This window comes from Saccopteryx leptura, unplaced genomic scaffold (assembly GCF_036850995.1).
Source record: "Saccopteryx leptura isolate mSacLep1 unplaced genomic scaffold, mSacLep1_pri_phased_curated manual_scaffold_16, whole genome shotgun sequence".
In the NCBI taxonomy this organism is placed as follows: Eukaryota; Metazoa; Chordata; class Mammalia; order Chiroptera; family Emballonuridae; genus Saccopteryx; species Saccopteryx leptura.
In genome coordinates this window covers 1,588,031-1,611,507 of record NW_027095698.1, presented here as the reverse complement: position 1 = coordinate 1,611,507, position 23,477 = coordinate 1,588,031, and the positions used below count along the sequence as shown (strand labels likewise).

The following is a 23,477-nucleotide window of genomic DNA, read 5'->3' as shown; positions in this document are numbered from 1 at the left end:
GTTTTGTTGCAAATTCACTGTAGTATTTACAAGACTTACACAGTTGTCTGCTCTTCAGGTAAGCAGGGTTAGGAATTGAAATAGGACTCAGTTTTGTTACACAGTAATATACCTATTCCATGTGTGCTTAGCATCTCAAACTGAATGAAATGGTTATGTTTCAAATAACTCTTAGTTTCCTTCTCAAAAGAACTTGTATAAGATCAGTTCATACATCAGAATATATATCCTTTCAACATAATTCTTAATGCTTTATTACACTGCTCATTTAGTTATTCATTGTATGAAGGTTTCTGCTATCATAAGTTTCAAGTTTTCTGAATAGTGTCACTCATGTGTATGTTTGGTTGCAATATTATTGTTGTATTTACAAGACTTACACAGGTGCCTGCTCCTCAGGAGAAGCAGCATTTGGAATTGGGATAGGACTCAGTTTTGTTACACAGTATTTTACCTTCACCATGTGTGCTTAGACTCTCAAACTGAATGAAATTGTTATGAATATAACTGTTTTTTATCTTCTCATGTAACCTTGTAAAAATCAGTTCATACTTCTGAAGATATATTCTTTCAACACAATTCTTAATGCTTTATTACATGGGTCATTTAGTTATTCTTTGTATGCGGGTTTCTGCTAAGATAAGTTACAAGTTTTCTGAAATAGTGTCACTCATGTCCATTTTTGGTTGCTAATTCCTGTAGTATTTACAAGACTTACATAGCTCTCTGCTCTTCAGGTAAAGCCGGGTTAGAAATTTAAATAGGATTCAGTTTTGTTACACAGAAATGTACCTATACTGTGTGTGCTTAGCATCTCAAACTGAATGAAATGGTTATGTTTAAAATAACTGTTAGTTTACTTCTTGAAAGAACTTGTATAAGATTTGTTCATACTTCAGAACATATATCCTTTCAACAGAATTCTTATTGCTTTATTACCGGGCTCATTTAGTTATTCTTTGTATGCAGGTTTCTGCTAACATGAGTTTCAAGTTATCTGAGATAGTATCACTCATGTGTACGTTTGGTTGCAAATTCACTGTAGTATTTACAAAATTTACACAGTTGTCTGCTCTTCACATAAAGCAGCGTTAGGAATTGAAATAGGACTCAGTTTTGTTACACAGTAATGTACTTATACTGTGTGTGCTTAGCTACTCAAAATTAATGAAGTGGTTATGTTTCAAATAACTGATAATTTATTCTCGAAAGAAATTTTAAAAGATCAGTTCATACTTTTAAACATATATCCTTTCAGCACAATTCTCAATGCTTTAGTACACAGCTCATTTAGTTATTCTTTGTATGCAGGTTTCTGCTAAGATGAGTTACAAGTTTTCTGAGTAAGTGTTTCTCATGTGTATGTTTGGTTGCAAATTCACTGAAGTATTTATAAGACTTACAGAGTTTTCCGCTCTTCAGGTAAAGCAGTGTTAGGAATTGAAATAGGTCTCAGTTTTGTTACGAAGTAATATACCTATACCTGTGTGCTTAACCTCTCAAACTGAAAGACATGGTTATTTTTAAAATAACTGTTAGTTTACTTCTCAGAAGAACTTGTAAAAATCAGTTCATACTTCTGAAGATATATTCTTTCAACATAATTCTTAATGCTTTATTACATGGGTCATTTACTTATTCTTTGTATGCGGGTTTCTTCTAAGATGAGTTACAAGTTTTCTGAAATAGTGTCACTCATGTCCATGGCTGGTTGCAAATTCCTGTAGTATTTACAAGACTTACACAGCTGTCTGCTCTTCAGGTAAAGCAGGGTTAGGAATTGAAATAGGACTCAGTTTTGTTACATAGTAATGTACCAATACAAGTGTCCTTAGCCTCTCAAACTGAATGAAATGATTATGTTTAAAATAACTGTTAGCTTACTTCTTGAAAGAACTTGTATAAGATCAGTTCATTCTTCAGAACATACATCCTTTCAATGCAATTCTTATTGCTTTATTACATGGCTCATTTAGTTATTGTTTGTATGCGGGTTTCTGCTAAGATAAGGTTCATGTTTTCTGAGATAGTTTCACTCATGTGTATGTTTGGTTGCAAATTTACTGTTGTATTTACAAGATTTACACTGGTGTCTGCTCCTCAGGAGAAGCAGCATTTGGAATTGGGTTAGGACTCTGTTTTTATACACAGTGATGTATCTTCACCATGTGTGCTTAGACTCTCAATCTGAATGAAATTGTTATGTTTCAAATAAATGTTTACTTCTTGTGAAACCTTGTAAATGATCTGTTCATACTTCTGAAAATATATTCTTTAAGCACAATTCTAATGCTTAATTACCAGGCAGATTTAGTTTTTTGTTGTATGCTGCTTTCTGCTAACACGAGTTTCAAGTTTTTAGAGATAGTGTCACTCATGTGTACGTTTGGTTGCAAATTCACTATAGTATTTTCAAGACTTACACAGCTGTCTGCTCTTCAGGTAAAGCAGGGTTAGGAATTTTAATAGGACTCAGGTTTGTTACACAGTAATATACCTATACCATGTGTGCTTAATCTCTCAAACTGAATGAAATGGTTATGTTTAAAATAACTGTTTGTTTACTACTTGAAAGAACTTGTATAAGATCAGTTCATACTTCAGAACATATACCCTTTCAATACAATTCTTAATGCTTTATTACACGGCTAAATTATTTATTCTTTGTATGTGGGTTTCTGCTAACATGAGTTTCAAGTTGTCTGAGATAGTGTCATTCATGTGTATGTTTGGTTGTAAATTTAATGTGGTATTTACAGAACTTGCACAGTTGTCTGCTCTTCAGGTAAAGCAAGTTAAAAATTGATGTAGGACCCAGTTTTGTGTACCTATACCGTGTGTGCTTAACCTCTCAACTGAATGAAATGGTTATGTTTCAAATCACTGTTAGTTTACTTCTAGAAAGAACTTGCATAAGATCAGTTCATACTTCAGAACATATATCCTTTCAACACAATTCTTAATGCTATATTACATGGCTCATTTAGTTATTCTTTGTATGCAGATATGTGCTAACATGAGTTTCAAGTTTTCTGAAATAGTGTCACTCATGTGTATGTTTGGTTGCAAATGCACTGTAGTATTTACAAGACTTACACAGTTTTCTGCTCATCAGGTAAAGCAGTGTTAGGAATTGAAATAGGACTTAGTTTTGTTACCTAGTAATGTACCTATACCTTGTGTGTTTAGACTCTTCAAACTGAATGATATTCTAACACTAATGTAAACTCATTAGCCTTTCTTTGTCTCTTCCTACCAAAAGAGTCAGAATACCAATTTGGTTATTTAGAAAATATTATGTTTTCACTGCATACATAACTAACATAATTTGCCAGAATTGCAACAATTTCCTGAATAGTATTACTCTGTAATGAAGTACGTTTTCAGTGACATGTATAATGAATTGTTGAAATACATTGTTAATATATCACATTATTTCTTTCACGTTTAACATACACAATTCAAAACTGTCAGCCTCTATTTTATTACAAATAGTGTCTGATCGCATTTGTAATCCAATTGAAAAATAAACCACATTTTAGATTTTGCTCCTTAAAAAAAGTAAATAGCATTTGAAAAAGAACATTGCAGGTAAGAAATGCATCTCTATTAGAACTAAAATTAACAATTCATCAGTATACCTTCTTTCTTAAAAGAAGACAGCAAACATAAAAACTTCTGTAGACTGTAAAACTGTCTATAACAACCACAGCATAGAATCGTTCAAAAGTGACCATAGATATCATTTGTTTTCTCCAACTTTTACAAACACCACCAGAATTTGTAGTCAAAATACTGTATTATTTAATACAGTTGCACAGTTGTTTGCTCCTCAGGAAAAACAGTGCTTGTCAATATTTTGATTTTCATTAGAAGTTGCGGTAGTACTGTTTTGTTACCCAGTAATGTGCATACATGAACAGTACTTAGACTCTTAAACTGAATGAAAAAGTATGGTTTCAAAAAACTGTTACTCTACTTTTCTTAAGAACTTGTCCAAAGATCTGATCATACTTCCCAAGATATTCTATTTTTCCTGGACAATGATTAATGCTTTCTTACAAATCGGATTTACCTTTGCGTTGTATCCAGTTTTTAGCCAAATCCAGTTTCAAATGTTCTGAGGAAGGTTTTTTCATCTGCATGTTTCTTTCTACTTGAAAATTAACTTCAGGCTTTCTTGATAACATAGTCTGTATTCCCTGCTCAGGAAGCTTACAAAGCTTAGGCTACATAAAGTCTTCTTTTTTACTAACAGTGCTTCATTTATGAATTGCACTTTTACCCACAAACAGAGTTCTATGTAAAATCAAATTTCTCTAGTTAAGAAGTCACCTTATTGTGTAAATAGGCTCAAAAAATCAGGTGGAAAATAGCTGTTAGCCCCGAATTTAAAGATAACTTCAATCATCTAGCAAACATGAGTAGCAAGTACATCAAACTGCACAGGTACAAGAAGTGTTACAAAAACATTTAGTTTAAACTAGAGATATTTTCTACATTACACAGAGTACTTGGCTCAAGATACGTGAATGAACAAAGAGCCACTATTAAATTACCGGTCTATGAAATGTCATGGTTAACTCAGCCTTTACATAATTCCAGATAGGTAATTCATATAGATTACCCAGAAGTATCCTAGAAATGAAAGGAAATGTTTCTCAATCCTTTCTGCTATTATGCTCTTTTTTTTTTTTTTTTTTTTTTTTTTTTTACATTTTTCCGAAGCCAGAAATGGGGAGGCAGTCAGACAGACTCCTGCGTGCACCCAAACAGGCACTCCAACCAGAGGCGATACTCTGCCCTTCAGGGGCGTTGCTCTGTTGCAACCAGAGCCATTCTAGCACCTGAGGCAGAGGCCATGGAGCCATCCCCAGCACCTGTGCCATGTTTGCTCCAATGGAGACTCGGCTGTGGGAGGGGAAGAAAGAGACAGACAGGAAGGAGAGGGGGAGTGGTGGAGAAGCAGATGGGCACTTCTCCTGTGTGCACTGGCTGAAAATTGAACCCGGGAATCCTGCACGCCAGGCCGATGCTCTACCACTGAGCCAACCGGCCAAGGCTATTCTGCTCTTAATATCAAACTGTATACCACACAAAGCTCCAGAAGATATTCTAACATTAATTTAAACTCATCAGCCTTTCTTTGTCTTTCCCTATCAGAAGAGTCAGAATACAAATTTGGTTATTTAGAAAACATTACCTTTTCACTGAGTACATAACTTACATACTTTGCCAGAATTGCAGCAATTTCTTTAATAGTATTACACTGTAATCAAGTAGGTTTTCAGTGATACGTATAATGAATTGTTGAAATACATGAAAATACATCACATTGTTTCTTTTATGTTTAACAAACACAATTCAAAAAGTTCAGCTTCTGTCCTATCAGAAAGAGTGTGTGATCGCGTTTGGATTCCAATTGAAATGAAAAACCCATTCTAGAATTTGCTGCTTATTAAATAATCAACCTTTGAAAAAGAACATTGCAGGTAAGAAATGCGTCTTTCAGTTCATCAATGTACCTTCTCCCTTTAAAGCAGACAGCAAACATAAAATATCTTTAAAAACTTCTGTAGAATTTAGAACTGTCTATAACCACCACAGCATAGAATCGTTTTAATGTGACCATAGATATCATTCATTTCTTTCCATATTTTACAAACACCACCACAATTTGTAGTCAAATTCACTGTATTCTTTAATAGAGTTGCAGACTTGTGTGCTCCTCAGGGGAAGCAGTGCTTGGCAATATTTTGATATTCACTAGAAGTTGCGATAGTACTCAGTTTTCTTACACAGTAACGTGCATACACGAACAGTGCTCAGATTCTCAAATGTATGAAAATGTGTGGTTTTAAATAACTGTTACTGTACTTTTCTTAAGAACTTGTCGAAAGATCAGATCATACTTCTGAAGATATTTCTTTCTTCCAGGAAAATGGTTAACGCTTTTCACACATCAGATTTACCTTTTCGTTGTATCCGGGTTTTTCCAAAACCCGTTTCAAGTGTTCTGTATATGGTTTTCTCATCTGCATATTTGTTTCCACTTGAAAACTAACTTCAGGCTTTTGTGATTACAGAGTATGTATTTTTTTGCTCTGGAAACTTTTAAATCTTAGGATAATTAAAGTCTTCTTTTAACCTAACAGTGCTTCATTTATGAATTGGACTTTTTTTTTATTATTATTTTTTTTTTTTTTCATTTTTCTGAAGCTGGAAACAGGGAGAGACAGTCAGACAGACTCCCGCATGCACCCGACCGGGATCCACCCGGCACGCCCACCATGGGGCGACGTTCTGCCCACCAGGGGGCGATGCTCTGCCCATCCTGGGCGTCGCCATGTTGCGACCAGAGCCACTCTAGCGCCTGAGGCAGCGGCCACAGAGCCATCCCCAGCGCCCGGGCCATCTTTGCTCCAATGGAGCCTTGGCTGCGGGAGGGGAAGAGAGAGACAGAGAGGAAAGCGCGGCGGAGGGGTGGAGAAGCAAATGGGCGCTTCTCCTGTGTGCCCTGGCCGGGAATCGAACCCGGGTCCTCCGCACGCTAGGCCGACGCTCTACCGCTGAGCCAACCAGCCAGGGCATGAATTGGACTTTTACCAACACACAAAGTTCTATGTAAAATCAGATTTCTCCAGTGAAGACGTCACCTTATTGTGTCAATAGATTATAAAAATCAGGTAAAAAACAGCTGTTAGCCCCGATTTTAAAGATAACTTCAATCATCTAGCAAATATGAGTAGCCAGTCCATCAAACTGCACATGTATAAGAAATGATACAAGGATATTTAGTTTAAACTAGAGATATTTTCTACATTACACAGAGTACTTGGCTCAAGATACGTGAATGAACAAAGAGCCACTCTTAAATTACCGGTCTTTGTAATGTCATGGTATCCTCAGCCTTTTCATAGTTCCAGATAGGTAATTCATATAGAATTACAAAGACATTAAGTTTAAACTAGAGATATTTTCTACATTACACAGAGTACTTGTCTCAAGATAGGTGCGTAATCAAAGAGCCATTGTTAAACTACCCATCAATTTTCTGTCATGGTATCCTCAACCTTTAAATAATTCCAGATAGCTAGTTCATATAGATGAACCCAGAAGTAACCTTGAAACAAAAGGAAATGTTTTTCTATACTTTCTGCTATTCTGCTTTTAATATCAAACTGTATACCATACAAAGCTCCAGAAGATATTCTACCACTAATGTAAACTCACTAGACTTTCTTTGTCTTTCCCTATCAGAATACCATTTCGGTTATTTAGAAAACATTACGTTTTCACTGCATACATAACTTACATACTTTGCCAGAATTGCAGCAATTTCCTGAATAATATTACACTGTAATCAAGTAGGTTTTCAGTGACATGTATAATGAATTGTTGAAATACATTGTCAATATATCACAGTTTCTTTCACGTTTAACACACACAATTCAAAACGTTCAGCTACTGTCCTATCAGAAACAGTGTCTGATCGCATTTGGATTCCAATTGAAACGTAAATCCCATTCTAGATTTTGCTCCTTATTAAATAAACAGCCTTTGAAGAAGAACATTGCAGGTAAGAAATGTGTCAGTATTAGTACTAACAGAAACAGTTCATCAATGTACCTTCTCCCTTTAAAGCAGACAGCAAACATAAAATAGCTTTAAAAACTTCTGTAGACTTTAGAACTGTCTATAACAATCATAGCATAGAATCATTCAAAAGAGACCATAGATATCATGTTTCTTTCCACCTTTTACAAACACCACCACAATTTGTAGTCAAAATTACTGTGTTATTTAATAGAGTTGTACAGTTTTGAGCTCATTCATCAGTGTGTGTCCTCCGCCCCCGTCTCCGTGGGGCTCTGGACCTGGCTCCTGGGCCGAGGCCTCCGCACACTACTGCTCTGGTGCTGACAGGGGCTGGGACACAGACAAGTGCACAGGAACAACACTGGACTCCAGAAGATACTAAGACCCATGGAGTAAACACACTTAGGTGATGTGAGTAGAGAGTGATGCGGTTCTACTGGTTTTCTATTGCTGCCCTAAAAAATTACCTCAAACAGGGAGGCCCACACAACAGTGTGTGGTCACAGGTAGTGTGGGTCAGTAACCTCAGGGGGGTTCATAGGGCTGACTCTTCCCTGATGGCTCCTGGAGGCCCCATTTCCTGCTCACTGCATATGGCAGAATCCACTCCTTAAGGGACAGCTTCGTTCTGTGGCCCTGCCGAAGCCATTCCTGGCTTCAGAGGCCACTCGCCTCCCTTGGCCCACATTCCCTTCCTCCAGCCTCAAAGACAGGACAAGGGTTGAGTCCTTCCTACAGCATCTTTGACCCCTTCTCCTGCCCCTTCCCACTGCTGAGAACACCTGGTACCTTGTCCAACCTGGCTGACCCAGGGCTGTTCCTACTTTACCTCTGTGACCTGTCTTACCTTTGTGAACCGTCCTACCTCTGTGACCTGTCATACCTCTGTGACCTATTGCCACATTTTACCTCACAGGTTTGCGTTGGGGCCTCTGCACGGTGACTCTCCAGCAGGTTCAGGGAAGGGCTCCCCAAGTTCTTGTACTATTTACACTCAGACTTAGCATTTAGACAGAGCTGCCCACATTCAGCACTGGGGAAGTCACCACCAAAAACAAGAGCCCAGGGTAGGGAGAGCGGGACAGGCAGGAGTGTAGGGGAGGGTGAGTTGACAGCACTCTCGGAACAATGATTTCAAGCATGAGAATGACATGATCTGGTATATATATATATATATATATATATATATATATATATATATATAGAGAGAGAGAGAGAGAGAGAGAGAGAGAGAGAGAGAGAAGAAGAAGAGAGGAGGGGAAGAGATAGATGAGAAGCATCACCTGGTAGTTGTTTCACTTTAGTTGTTTATTGATTGCTTCTCATACATGACTTGAGGGGGTCAGGGGAGAGGTTAAGCCCAGTAGTGACCCCTTGTTCACCGGCAACCTTGGGATCACACCGATGACCTCGCACTCAGCATGCCCGCGCTGAGGTGGTGAGCCCCCACTCAAGCCGGTGCTCCAGTGCTCAAGCCAGAGACCTCAGGGTTTTGAACTTGGGCCTCATCGTCCTAGATCACCACTCTCTCCATTGGTCAGGTGATCTGGTTAATATTTTTTAAAGATCATTCTGTGATTTGACACTTGCAATGATATTTGAGATGTGTCTGGAGAGCACAGGTAAGATTTAGACAGATGAAGATGGTGAGAAACGTGATTCAGGTACAGAGAGTGGGCACGCAGCCTGGGGGCTGAGAAAAGATGAGAGACTGGAACACATGCTTCCCAGAGGTTAGTGAGTGAGGGGACGGGGCCCTCCATGGAGAAAACAGGGAAGGGTGAACTGGGGACCCTCCATAAAGGAAACAGGGCAATGGGGACAGGAGGCCTTCCATGGAGGGGACAGGCAGGGGAAATAGGGCAGGGGAGATAGAGAAGGGGGGACAGGGCAGGGGGGAACAGGGCGGGGGGGACAGAGGAGGGTTGGTGGAGGGAACAAGGCAGGGGGAACACGGTAGGGGGTATAGGAAGGGGCGACAGGTCAGGGTATCAGGGCAGGGGGAACAGGGCTGGTGGGGCAGGGGATGCTTTTTGGAGGCAACAGGGCAGGGGGGACAGGGAAGGGGGGACAAGGAAGTGGGGACAGGGGATGCTGGGTGGAGGAAACAGGGCAGGGAGTCAGGGCACGGGGAACTGGGGATTCTGGATGGAGGGAACAGGGAAGGGAAACAGGGCAGGGGGACTGCATGGGGGAACACGACAGGAGTGACTGAGGATGCTGGGTGGAGGAAATAGGGGAGGGGGACAGGGTGAGTAGAACAGGGCAGGGGAGACAGTGCAGGGGGGACAGAGCTGGCTGAACAGGGGAATCTGCGTGAAGAGAACAGGCAGGGAGGACAGGGCGGGGAACGGGGGGGGGGGCTGGGAGAACAGGGCACTGGAAACGGGATACTGGGTGGAGGGAACAGGGCAGGGGGGACAGGGCAGGAGGGACAGGATAGGGAGGAAAGGGCAGGGAGTACAGGGTAGAGGGAACAGGGTGGGGGGACAGAGGATGCTGGGTGGAGGGAACAGGGCAGGAGGGACAAGGTGGGGGATAAGGTAGAGGTCAGAGCAGAGGATACAGTGCAGGGGGGAACACGGCGGGGGGAACAGGGCGGGGGGAACAGGGCAGGGCAGGGGGGGAACAAGGTGGGGGGAACAGGGCAGGGGGAACAGGGCAGAGGATACAGGGCAGGGGGGAACAGGGCGGGGGGGAACAGGGTGGGGGGAACAGGGCAGGGGGAACAGGGCAGAGGATACAGGGCAGGGGGGCACAGGGCGGGGGGGAACAGGGCAGGGGGGAACAGGGTGGGGGGAACAGGGCAGGGGGGAACAGGGTGGGGGGAACAGGGCGGGGGGGAACAGGGCGGGGGGAACAGGGCAGAGGATACAGTGCAGGGGGGAAGAGGGCGGACGGAACAGGTGGGGGGGACAGGGCAGGGGGGCAGGGGGAACAGGACAGGGCGGGGGGGGGAACAGGGCGGGGGGAACAGGAAGGGAGAACTATGCAGAGGGAACTGCGCAGTGGGTACAGTATGTAGTAACAGGGTTTGGGGACAGAGCAGGTAAGAGTGGGCCGTGTGACAGGATAGAGTGGACATGGTTGGGGGACTGATGTTGCTGGGTGGAGGGAACAGGGCAGGGGGACAGGGCAGGGGGGACAGGGCCTGGGTACAGGCAGGGGGGACTGGACAGGTGGAACATAAAGTGGGGACAGGACAGGAGGACAAGGCTTGGGGTCAGTGCAGGGGGAACAGGGCACGGGAGAGAGTTCAGGCGTATAGGGAAGGGTGTTAGGGAAGGCGGTATAGGCTGTGGGGACCTGGCAGTGGGAACAGGGCATGCTGGGTGGAGGGAAGAAGGCAGTGGGGACTGGGCTGGGGGAACAGGGCAGGAGGGACTGGGAAGGGGGGACAGGGGATTCTTCATGGAGTGGGCAGTGTTCTTTCCCTCCTACCTTGTTCCATGTATGGAGGATCTTCTGTTCCATTGCCCTCTCCTCTATGGGGTCCCCTCAATCCTCTTTTCTGTTTTCTGTATGGAGGGTTTTCTATCTCCCCTGACCTGTCCCCTCCATGAAGGATCTATATTTTCCTTCCTTGTCCCCTCACTCACAGGCCTCTGCGAGGCTTGTGCTCCTGTCTCAGTCTTCGTTTCTCAGCCTCCAGGCTGTGTGCCCACTCTCTGTACCTGAAGCAGACTTCTCACCATCTTCGTCTCCCTAAAGCCTACCTGTGCTCTCAAGATGCCCTCAAGGCAGAAGAAAAGATGAAATACTGCTTTTTGCAGCAACATGGATGGGCCTTGAGAATATTGTGCTAAGCAAAATAAGTGAGTCAGAAAAGCTAAGACCCATAAGATTGCACTCATGTGTGGGATATAAAACTGAAACTCGTAAGCAGACAACAGAATGATGGTTGTCATAGAAATGTGGGTAATAAATGTTAAAGGGGCCCAAATATATAGTAATTGAATATTAGGGTTTGATTTGGGGTGGTGGGCACGAAATGCAACATACAGGTCATCTCTTATACAAATTTACACTTGAAACGTATATAATCTTATTAACCAATGTCATCTCAATAAATTTAATAAAAAAAAGACACATCTCAAATATCATTTCAAATATCAAATCAAAGAGTGCTCTTTAAAAAATATAAATGACAGGCCTTGCCAGTTGCTCAGTGGATAGAGTGTCAACCTGGCATGCGGACATCTGGGTTTGATCCCCAGTCAGGGCGCAAATGAGAAGTGAAAATCTCCTTCTCTTCCCCTCCCACTCCCCCTTTTCTCTGTCATCTCTTCCCAGCCAGTGGCTCAATTATTTTGAGCCTTGGCCCCATACGAGGTTTGCCAGGTGGATCCTGGTCATGGTGGCACCTGTCTTACTCTATCCCCTCCTCTCATTTAAAAAAAAAATATATATATATATGTATACACACAAATACACACACACACATATATCTACACACACATGTGTAAGTCACCATGTGGAAACACAGCAGGAGGGCAATTCTCTACAAGTAGATAGCAGACCTTCATCTACAATGGATCTGCCAGTGTCTTGATATTGAACTACTCTACATCCAGAATTGTGAGAAATTAATATTTGTTCTCTAAGAAAAAAAAATAGATATGTCTACAGAAATATAGATAGATATACTCATGCCTAAAAACCTTAATAGCTGATAGCATTGTCAACACACCTAAGGGCCTTTATCCACCCTCTCCTGCACCCCAGCCAGTCTGGCTCATCTGCCCAAGAGGCCGGAGGCTGGGAGAGGCTATTCAGGCAGCCAGAAAGCATTCATCTGGTTGGATGTCTAAACAGAACTGCAGTTATATTAGGAAAAATGAGAAAGACATCTTCTAAGATCAGCCACACAGATGAAGACTACACTTTTCATTTCATGGTAACAAGATTACAGCTGCATGATCATCACCATACTTTCACTCCCCGATGCGGCCCAAGAAACCTTGCATCGCTCACACTAGGATAGCTCCTTGGGCTCTGAGAATCTGTGGACAATTTGTAGAGCAGTTGAGCTCACACACTGATCTGAGACTACAGATCCCAGACACATTAAGTCCAGAAATGTGGCATTATTTACCTTTGTATGTCCACTCTTACAAAGAAAATCAAACTAAGTACTTTGTACACTGCTGGAGGGAATGTACAAGTCTATAGTTGCTGTAATCAACAGTGGGGAGGTTCCTCAAATAAGAGAGAACTACCATGTTATCCAGCAACCTCCATTCTGGGTGTTTACTCAAAAAACTGAAGTCAGGGTCTTGAAGAGTATGTGCACACCTGTGTCCACAGCAATGTTATTTTTAATAGCTAAAACATGAGAGCAACTCAAGCTTTCCACTGGTGGATGAGTGGATATACACAGTGTGGTCCATCAACAATGGAATGTTATTCCTCCTTAGAAGGAAAGATATTGTGAGAGATTCAAGATGCTGGGAGAAGGTGAATGTTACACTCACTCTTTCCAGGACTAAACTGGGAATACAACAAAAATATAGACTAATCAGCCTGAATAAACAGCTGATGAGTAGCTGTAGTGGTTTTATACCAAGGATTTACAAAAATCACATAGAGACTGGTAAAGAGCAGATGTGAAAAGTGCTGGCCCCATTTTCATGGGTGGCTGCTGAAATCCCAGAGGACTATCTCAGCTGTGAAGTTTCCCTCTCAGAAGTCTAGAGTCTCAACTCCAAGCTTGACTCCCTAGCCCAGAGCACCAGAGCCAGTAAGAGGCACCCACATAACATCTGGCTATGAAGAGTATTGGGGATTCTCTCTGCCAGTGAGAGACAGCAGTATGCTAGATACACGGGTGCCTTCTTAAAGAGTCAACTCAAAAAATCTTGTTCACAGCTACTCACAGTGGCCCTTGGGGAAGGGAGAGTAAAACAACTAGTGTCACGTGAGAAGAGACTGGGGTTTGTGGTTCTGGGAGAGAGCTGAAGGGACAGCTGCCAGGATCCCTGTGCTGACTCACTCTCCCATTCCACAGACCTCATCCTTCAGAGTAGAGCATTCCCCACCATACAGTGTCAGCCTGGGAGAAAGAATACTCCACCCTCTGGATTCCTTCTTACATTACCTTGTGGAGCTGTTGACCGGATGAAGAGTAGGCTACCTGGGCCGAGGTATAAAGATCTGGGCAGATTTAGGGGATATAGTGACTATGTTGTGTGCCTTTGAGACAGAGGCTGTTCCAACCACTATCCACTGGCACCACCCTTCATGGGAGATGTGCTAGTGAATATGTAATAATTTCACTTTTACAAGAAATGTTAAAAGGTCTTCTTTAAGAAGAAGATAAAAAACAAAACAGAGGAATATAGTTAAGAGAATAACATGGCACTAATATGTGCCTATAAATAATCATTATAAATGCAAATGGCTTAAATGCTCCAATCAAAGGACACAGTATACCTAAGAGGATAAGAAAACAATACCTATATATGCTATCCACAAGAAACCCACCTCACAACAAACAAAACAAAAAAGGCCACAGATTTAAGTGTAAAGAGATGGAAAAGATATTTTATGCAAATGGAATAGAAAAATAGTTGTGCTAGCAATACCTAGATCAGGCAAAATAGATTTTAAAACAAAGGCTATAAGAAGAGAAAAAAAAACACTACATAATGATAAAAGTTGAGCAATCCAACAAGTAGATGTAACTGTCAAAATTTATAGACCCAACATTGGAACACCTAAATATATATAGCAATTCTTGATGGACATGAGTGAAAAAATTAATCACAAAACAGTTATAGTAGGGGATTTTAACATCCCATTGACATGAATGGATAGATCTTTCAAACAGAAAATTAACAACAAAAAAGGAACCTGAAATGACACACCAGATCACATGGATTTAACTGATATCTTCAGAGCATTTTACACTAAAGAAGCAGAATATAAATCCTTTTCAAGTGCACATGTAATATTTTCTAGACTGGAACACATTAGAATATAAAATAAGTCTTCATAAAAGTAAGAAGATTGAAATCATATCCAGTATTTTCTGACCAAAATGGTATGAAACTAGAAATCAATTACAAAAAAAAAATAGAAAAGCACAGAAAGTCATGGAAGCTAAATAACATGATACTGAAGAATGAAGGAGTCAACAATGAGTTCAAGAAAGGAATCAAAAGATACCTTTAAACAAATGAAAATGAGAACATAACAATTCAAAATCTATGGGAATCACTAAAAGCAGTCCTAAGAGGGAAACTCATAGCATTACAAGCATATCTCAAGAAAGAAGAAAAATTTCAATCAACAGTCTAACTTTGCCCTTAAAAAAACAAGCAAAAGAAAAACAGATAAAGTATAAGGTGAATAGAAGAAAGAAAATTATAAGATCAGTACAAAAATAAATGAAATAAAGTCCAAAAAAAAAAAAAAAACCCCAAAAGATAAATGAAAGGAAGAGATGGTTCTTTGAAAAGATATGATTGACAGAAAAAAAGAGAGGAGCCACATAAATTAAAATAGAAATGAAAGAGGAGAAGTGACAACTGATACTATAGAAATACAAAGGATTGTAAAACAAAATATTATGAACATATATTAGCAAATAGAAAAATCTTTATAAAATGGATAAATTGCTAGAGACATACAATCTTCCAAAACTCAATCAGGAGGAAGTGAAAATTTTAACAGACTGATTAAAACTAATGAAATTGAAGCAGTAACAACAACAGCAATAACAAAAAATATCCCAACAAACAAGTCCTGGACTGGATTGCTTCAGAGGAGCATTTTACTTAAGATTCAAAGAACTAACACCTATCCTTCTCAAACTATTCTAAAATATCCAAGAGGAGGAGAGACTTCCAAGCTTATTTTATTAGGCCAGCATTATCCTAATTCTAAAACCAGATAAAGACATTACAAAGAAAGAAAATCACTGGCCAATATTGCTGATGAACATAGATGCTAAAGTCGTCAACAAATATTACCAAACCAGGTCCAGCAATACATTAAATTGCTTATAACCATGATCAAGTAGGATCTATTCTGGGTACAAAATCCTCAAATCAATTAATGTGATACACCATATAAACCAAATGAAGGATAAAAACCACATGACATATTAGCAGATGCAGAAAAAACAATAATAAAATCCAGCACCCATTTGTGATAAACACTCTCAGCCAAGTGAGAGTGGAGAAAACATTCCTCATCCCAGTCCGATGCTCTATCCACTGCGCCACTGCCTGGTCAGGCTGAGAGAAAACATTCCTAAACATAAAAGGAAGCCTATAACAAACCTACAGGCAACATCAAACTCAGTAGGCAAAAGCTGAAAGCATTTTCATAAGATCAGAAACAAGGACAGGGATATCTGCTTTCCCTATTTGTATTCAACAGTGTACTTGCTGGAAGTCCTAGCTACAGGAATCAGACAAGAAGAAGAAATAAAAGGCATCCAGATTGAAAAGAAAGAACTAAAACTGGCATTATTGCAGATGACATAATATTGTATATAGAAAACCCTAAAGATTTCATCAACAGTCTACTAGAACTGAGAAAAAATTTCAGTAAATTAGAATACAAAATAAATATCCAGAAATCAATTGTATTTTATATACAAATAATCAACTATAGAAAATGAAGCTAAGGGAACAGTCCCATTTACAATTGAATTGAAAAACATTCAAATACCTAGGAGTAATTTAATCAAGGATATAAAAGACCTTCCTCCGCCTCCACTGGGTCTCCATGGCCATCACAGGAAGAGTGCCCATGAGTGTCCCTGTTCAAAGACACCTGATGATCAGAAGGACAGCAGAGTCATCTGGGAGAGTGGGTGCTTTTGAATTATCAGCAGATCACAGCAGCAGCAATGTAACTTGGGCTCTTTCAAAGGTAAGGGATGATTAATAATTGTTCTCTCTGTACTTTGGAGAATGGTGCTCAAAACCAGGTTAATAATAATACTGTCTTCCTATGCTCTCTCCTTCCAGAGATGGTTCCTGCTTGTCCTTCAGCATGGCTGCACGAAGGGAAAGGTAATGCTGGTGGGGAAATCAACACACACTATATGGCAAGGGGTTAACTGAAGATGAGAGACAGAAAGCTACTTATTAAATGTCTCACACTTAGTGGTCAAGCCAGGGAGATTCTAATTGCCCATCAGACTGTCTGTTTGGGTAGTAACATCAAAATGCCACAATAGACTTCTCAAGTGTCTCAACCCACTGATACCGACCTGTTCCTCATCTCCCATAATGTGGTCCAGGGAACCACTGCAGGTTATCCTCCCCACACTGTGCCTCGGTGACCCCAGGCTTCCCTGACATGTGGCTCCACCAAGTACCCAAGAGGACTGCTGACACTCCCATTCACTGGCAATCAGCTCAGACCAACTGCGTGCAGGATGGACGAATGGGCAATATTAGGAAGGCCTGGGTGGAGCAGCTCACCAGCCAGAATTGAACCGCACAGGGAGAGAGGCTCCTGAATGTAAAACAGCACCAGCCGTGCATCTCTGAACCCAGGTCAGCATGCCCACCTGCTTGTTCCCATGTCTGTGTAGCCAAGTTCATCCCCCTTCGTCAGAAAGAGTATCCAGAGAGAAGAACAAAAGTACCTCCTGCCGACCTACACAGCACTTCAAAGACTATGAGAAAAGAAAACACTGTCCATTTATTTCTAAAGAAAGTCTACTTGCTGTCCAGATTCATTTCAGCCCTTTTTAAAAAAGGGAGACCACATCATTCTGAAGGCACCAAGATGGAGCAGGTCCATGGCTGGCCATCCCTCACTGATGACAGCCATGAACACAGGCAGAATAGAAAAGGCTGGTAAGTGTGGACCCTGGAAAAAAAGCTGCAGTGGGCAGATTGGGTGGGAGGTCAGAACTTGGGAAATGACCAGCAGCACAGCGGTGAGCTGACTGATTTTCCCTCCTGGATCTCGGCTTTGTCTGAACAGTGGTGAGTCTCAGGACTGAGCCATGGACAGGATGGAAATGACGCAGAGAGGACTGGACAAGGGGACTGATGGGACCATTTCCTCTTCACTCCAGGCCCTGCTTGTCCCTGAAGCTCAGATATGACCTGGGTGGAGGCTCCCAGATTGCCCAGGAAAACTCTGTCTCTGGTGAGATCCTGGGAAAACAGGCCTCTGTGCTCCACAGTTTTGGGGGTATCCTGCTTACTTATCTCTCTTTTTTTCTCTTGCCACTTTGTTCTTCTAACCACCCAGGTATGTAAAACTTCAACACAGCAGCACAGGAAGGGAGAGGACCCTAGGATTCTGAGACCAGAACTTCCAGCCAAAGGACGGGAGAAGGTGGTGGAGGCTCCAGGAGAGGACACATGGACGGGGAGCTGGGCCTGCACGGAGCACACTCCCAAGGCCAGCACGGAGCACCCCCACCCCAGGCCAGCACAGAGAACACCCCCACCCCAGGCCAGCACAGAGCACACCCCCAAGGCCAGCATAGAGCACACCTCCAAGGCCAGCACGGAGCACACCCCCCAGGCCAGCACAGAGAACCCCACCCCAGGCCTGCACAGACTGTGCCATGCAGGTGCTGCCATCACCCCCACAGGTGCTGAGACAGAAACTAAGTGAATGGGCACAGATGGAAGATGGCCAGAGATCCAGACACACCTGCAGACATACCTTGCCATGGATTTTAGTTCTGAACAAGTTTATTTTTGCAAATACATCCATTTTATTCAGCATTTTCAGTTTTTTCCCTATGTTTCCTATGTTAAAGATTACATTCCCTGTCTGAAGGTAAATGTGAGGGAGGGAGGAGCAGCTCTCAGCCCTGGTGTGGCTGGAGGAGGAGGTGCTAATTCAGCCTGAGTTCAGTGAGTGCACAGGCCCAGGCGGACCTCAGCGTCCAGGGAAACCAGGCTCGGTCTTGTGGGTTCTGTGTCCCTAACTGAGTGCGTCTGGTGGGGCTTCCCTGTATGTGCTGATGCCCCTCAATCCTCCTGAGTCAGATGGTCAACGTGGAAATACTGTGACCTATTCCACGCCCTTGTGAGACAATCAAGGCAGGCACCCTGCTTTAGAGTCACGAAGGCTTCACTTGTCCAACAAGCTGACAACTAAAGGAAGAGATTCTGTTCCAGTAATCTTTGCAGGGAGGGGATGGTATCGGTAATAGGCCTCCACATGTATTGCCCCGAGTCCCCCCAAAGTCTCACCTTCCCAATCCTGTGAGACACAGTTTAGCACTGAGTCACACTCATGACTTCGACGTGGAAACAGTGGTGAGCTGATTGGGTTTCCCTCCTGATCTCAGCTTTGTCCCAAAGGTGGTGAGTCTAGAACTGCTCCCTGGGCAGGATGAGTATGACGCACGGAGGGACTGTCAGAGCCAGTGTGTGGGACTTCAGGGACCTTCCCTCTTCTCCTCTCCTGGTCCTGCACGTACATACGGTCCCCCTTCTGCCCTTAATTCAGCCACCCTACAGTGTATGGTGACTAATACTACAGGTTACCTCACATGGCTGGAGGTGGGCAGGAAGGAAAGAGAGAGAGAGAGAAATTTAGTAAGTCTCCACCTTCTCGAGGGGCTCAGAGCAATTGAGAATTGCTGGTGGAGAAACCAGAACATTCTGCTAGATTTCATGTATTTGAGAATGTATTTATATTTTATGTATTTATATAGAATGGCACACTCACAAAAGCCTTCAACTCCTCTGAGATTTGCTTGACTCTGTTCCCACTCTGCAAACCCCTACTTTATGCATTGGGTCACTTTTAGATTAAAACCATTACCGATCTACAAGGATAAAAAGTGTTGGACAAAATGACCTCAAATTAAAAGAAAAAAATATCAGCTCTCACAGACGGATTTTGGAAGTGATCTCACCTTTGACCACACACAGGTCTTACTGAGAATATATTAACCTTATTTCTTAATAGCAATTCCTTTGACTTTATCACCCTTAACCCCACCTGCTATCAAACAAGCAGAGAAATAGGAACTGATGTCATCTTAGGGCACCTCTCTGATGATACTAAAGTAGGAGCCAGAGGTATCTTAAATTGAGAGTAAAAATTTTAAAAATACTGTCTAACATTTGCACTACATAAAAAGTATTTATTGTCACCAGACCGGTGGTGGCTAATGGATAGAGCATAACCTGGGACTCTAAAGTTCCGGTTTTAAAACCCCAAAGTTGCCAGATTGAGTGTGATCTCATCTGGCTTGATATAACTCAAAGACAGGTCGGCTGGCTTGAGCATGGAATCCTAGACATGATCCCATGATTGCTGGTTTGAGCCCAAACGTTTCTGGCTTGAAGTCAAAGGTCACTGGCTTGAAGTTCACGGTCGCTGGCTTGAACTCAAGTTTAATGACTTCAGCAAGGGGTCACTATCTAGACTGGAATCCTCTGGTCAAGGCATGTATGAGAAGTAATCAATGGACAACAAGAAGTGCTACATTTATGGGCCCTGGCCGGTTGGCTCAGCGGTAGAGCGTTGGCCCAGCGTGCAGGAGTCCCAGGTTCGATTCCCAGCCAGGGCACACAGGAGAGGCACCCATTTGCTTCTCCACCCCTCCCCCTCTCCTTCCTCTCTGTCTCTCTCTTCCCCTCCTGCAGCAAGGCTCCATTGGAGCAAAGATGGCCCAGGTGCTGGGGATGGCTCTGTGGCCTCTGCCTCAGGCGCTAGAATGGCTCTGGATGCAACAGAGTGACGCCGCAGAGGGGCAAAGCATCGCCCCCTGGTGGGCATGCCGGGTGGATCCCGGTCAGGTGCATGCGGGAGTCTGTCTGACTGCCTCCCCATTTCCAGTTTCGGAAAAATGAAAAGAAAAAAAAAAAAAAAAGAAGTGCTACATTTATGAATTGATATTTCTCATCTCCCTCCCTTTCTGTCTTTGTATTTGTCTCAATAAAAAAGAAAAATGTGTTTATTGTTTAACTACATTACAATCTGTGAGACTTGTATATGACATGAAAATGATACTGAAAATATGCTGTGATTAATTAATTTTTATTTTTCACATCTCATACCTTCTAGTTATAGTACTTTTGTAAAGAGAGAAGGTATTTATTCCAAGATGGCTGTGATCTGATGCTATCTAATGGCTCTCAAAATAAGCTTATTAACTGCATTTGAAAATAGCCATCTCTTTATTTCAATTTATGTGATTGAGGTGCAGAATATTTCCTATAAACTAGTTACCTGTCAAGATACATGCTATGAGAATGAGAAAAAATGAAGTCCATCTAATATTTCAGACACTGCCAATTCCTACTGCATAAAGATAGATTTTTAAGCAATGTCAAATGTATCTGTCTGTGGGGGTAATAATATTTAACTTTGTATATAAAACACATTTGACTCCTTGATCTGTCAACTTGCTTGATTCGTGAGTCTTACTCTCTATGACTGATTCTTGGTTTTCACTTCACACTAAACTTGTAGATAGAAAACATACTTCTAGTGTTGAGTAAAAACAGACTATGATTTTATATTATATTATTCATCTCGTACAGTGGTAGTGAACCTGGTCCCTACCGCCCACTAGTGGGCATACCAGCCTTCATGGTGGGTGGTAGCAGAGCAATCAAAGTATAAATAAAAAGATACATTTAACTATATTAGGTTGTTTTATAAAAATTTATTCTGCCAAACTTAGCAAAAATCCGACATAAAATACTAGGTACGTAATTATTATTATATGCTTTAACTTGCTGTAACTCTGCTTTATAAATTTTATAAAGAAATGTTACTTCGCTACTTAATAAATCACCATTACTATGGAACCAGTGGGTGGTTAGAAAATTGTACTACTAATAGAGATACAAAATTGGGCGGTGGGTATAAAAAGGTTTACTACCCCTGTTCTAGAATAAGTAAAAGAAATCCTTCCATTACCTGAAGAAGAGGAATCTTATGACTGTCTAATACTGTTTATGAATCTATGTTCTGGATAGATTTATTAGAAATCCCTTTTAAAAATGCAGGCTTAACCTTGTTTTACAATAGGTCACATTTTAAAACCAAAACAGAAAAATATCAGGTAAAGTAACACAGTAAAAACAACAACTCACTTTGCCCCAAGAATTTATAACACTTTACTGGAAGAAAATTCTGCTCAGACAGCAGAACTCACTATGCTCACTAGAGCTTATTAGCTAGATAAGAGCGGTACCATTTACAGGGATTGTAGATATGATTTAAGGGTATTCCGTGAAGTTGTAATGCTCTAGAAACAAAGAGGGTTCCCAGCCTCAGGATGAGCTTGATTAACAATGGTAAAGAAATGAAAGAAAATCAATGTTCTGTTTTCTAAGAAGGTGGCTATTATAGAAGTAGGAGCTCATGCAAAAGGCTACAGATTATGCCCTATCACTCAACTGAGATCCTAGCCTTAAAAATACCTTAAAAAAAATCCTTGAAGAGGTTCAAAGAATCTATTATAGAAAGCAGCATTCTCTGTGTAGTAGAGGGAAGCCTGACAGGTATGAATGCAGTAAGGGGGGTGAGTACTATGACAGACCAGCTGGTGGGGAATGTGTAGAGAGGCACCACATGGAGAAATGGTCAGTTCTTAAACAGTGATGGAGAGTGCTCATGGATATGGAACATTTCTTTGAGCTTTTATATCTGAGTTTATTATTCATTTAACTTTTAAAACACTACTATAGTTGAATATTAAAACAAAAACAATAGCAAGTAGTGAGCATATTATGATTATAGTCCATCACTCATCACTGTGGTATACAGAAGGCCAGCAGTGAGTGTTATTCACAGCTCATTAAGAACTCAGACACAGAACACCACCCTGAGGATGATGCTTACCATCCTCATATGCTTCTCCCTTGCAATGGTGCTGTCATTCCTGACTTGGATCAAAGTCCACCAGTTCTACCTGGTGTATTTCATTAGTCTTTTCTACTTCCTTCTGTTCAGGTAGGAGTCTTTCCAGCAAAGAATGTTTATCAAGAGCAAAAGCCATTCTCAGGAAAGCTGACCTTAAATTCAATAATTAAGCAATCCTTTCCCCATGGTTTATGATCAATTGGCACGCCTCCCTTTAGCACACACTTCATATCTCCATGCTTGACAATCTGACCTGGTTGACAGGTGACGACTATAGTTTGGTTGTCAAGAGTAGATACTGGCCTTTGGAAGCCACACAGTGCTTCAACCAGCTGTATGTACACACACAGGAAAAGGCCTTCCCCTCATCGAGTGGAAACAGCATGGTCCTCCTGACCTGAAACAATGATAATATCTCCTATCTGCAGTCTTGGTTCTTGGTCTACTTCACCGGGGAATGTGATCTTCTAGCCATCCTTCAAGCCTTCGTCACTATGAACTTCTAGAATCTTATTCCCTCTAATTATCTTCCTTTCATCCCATTTTTGACATCTATCTTTAGGACCGGTCCGTTCCCCAGGCCCAGGCACTGCACGCAAACAGACTGAGTTGGCTGAACCATTCCAGGGTCTATCTGATGAATTCTTATTTGCATTCCAGCACCTCAGCAATGGGGACAGCACTCTACTGCTCCTTTCTCAGCAACTTGACCTTCACTGTTGTTCACAAATCACATTCTTTTGCAAAAAGAGCTTTTCATAAGCTTCAGAAATCTGTTTCAACTTCTTCATTTGCATTCTTATCAGGGTCGTACTTCAAGGCAAGATTTCTGTAATATTTTTCAAAGCTTTCTGCGTGGCATTGGGTTTGACCCCAAAACATCACAGCAAGTGGTTTCTCTCACTATTTTAAACAGGCAACCAGGTGGTTGAGGCCGGTGCTCCTCCAGCTCCAAAATCTGCTGCTCCTCCACCTCTCACTGAGAGACCAGGGTTTGCAACCTAATATTTTGCCACTTAATGAGCATACAATCTCAGTAAACGATTAAGCCTCTCTGA

At 41.8% G+C, this 23,477-nt stretch overlaps 1 pseudogene; it reads right to left on the bottom strand.

Moving 5' to 3' along the window:
* Positions 1-22,354: 22,354 nt before the first annotated feature.
* LOC136386834 (dnaJ homolog subfamily A member 1 pseudogene) lies at positions 22,355-23,168 on the bottom strand (annotated as a pseudogene).
* Positions 23,169-23,477: the final 309 nt, after the last annotated feature.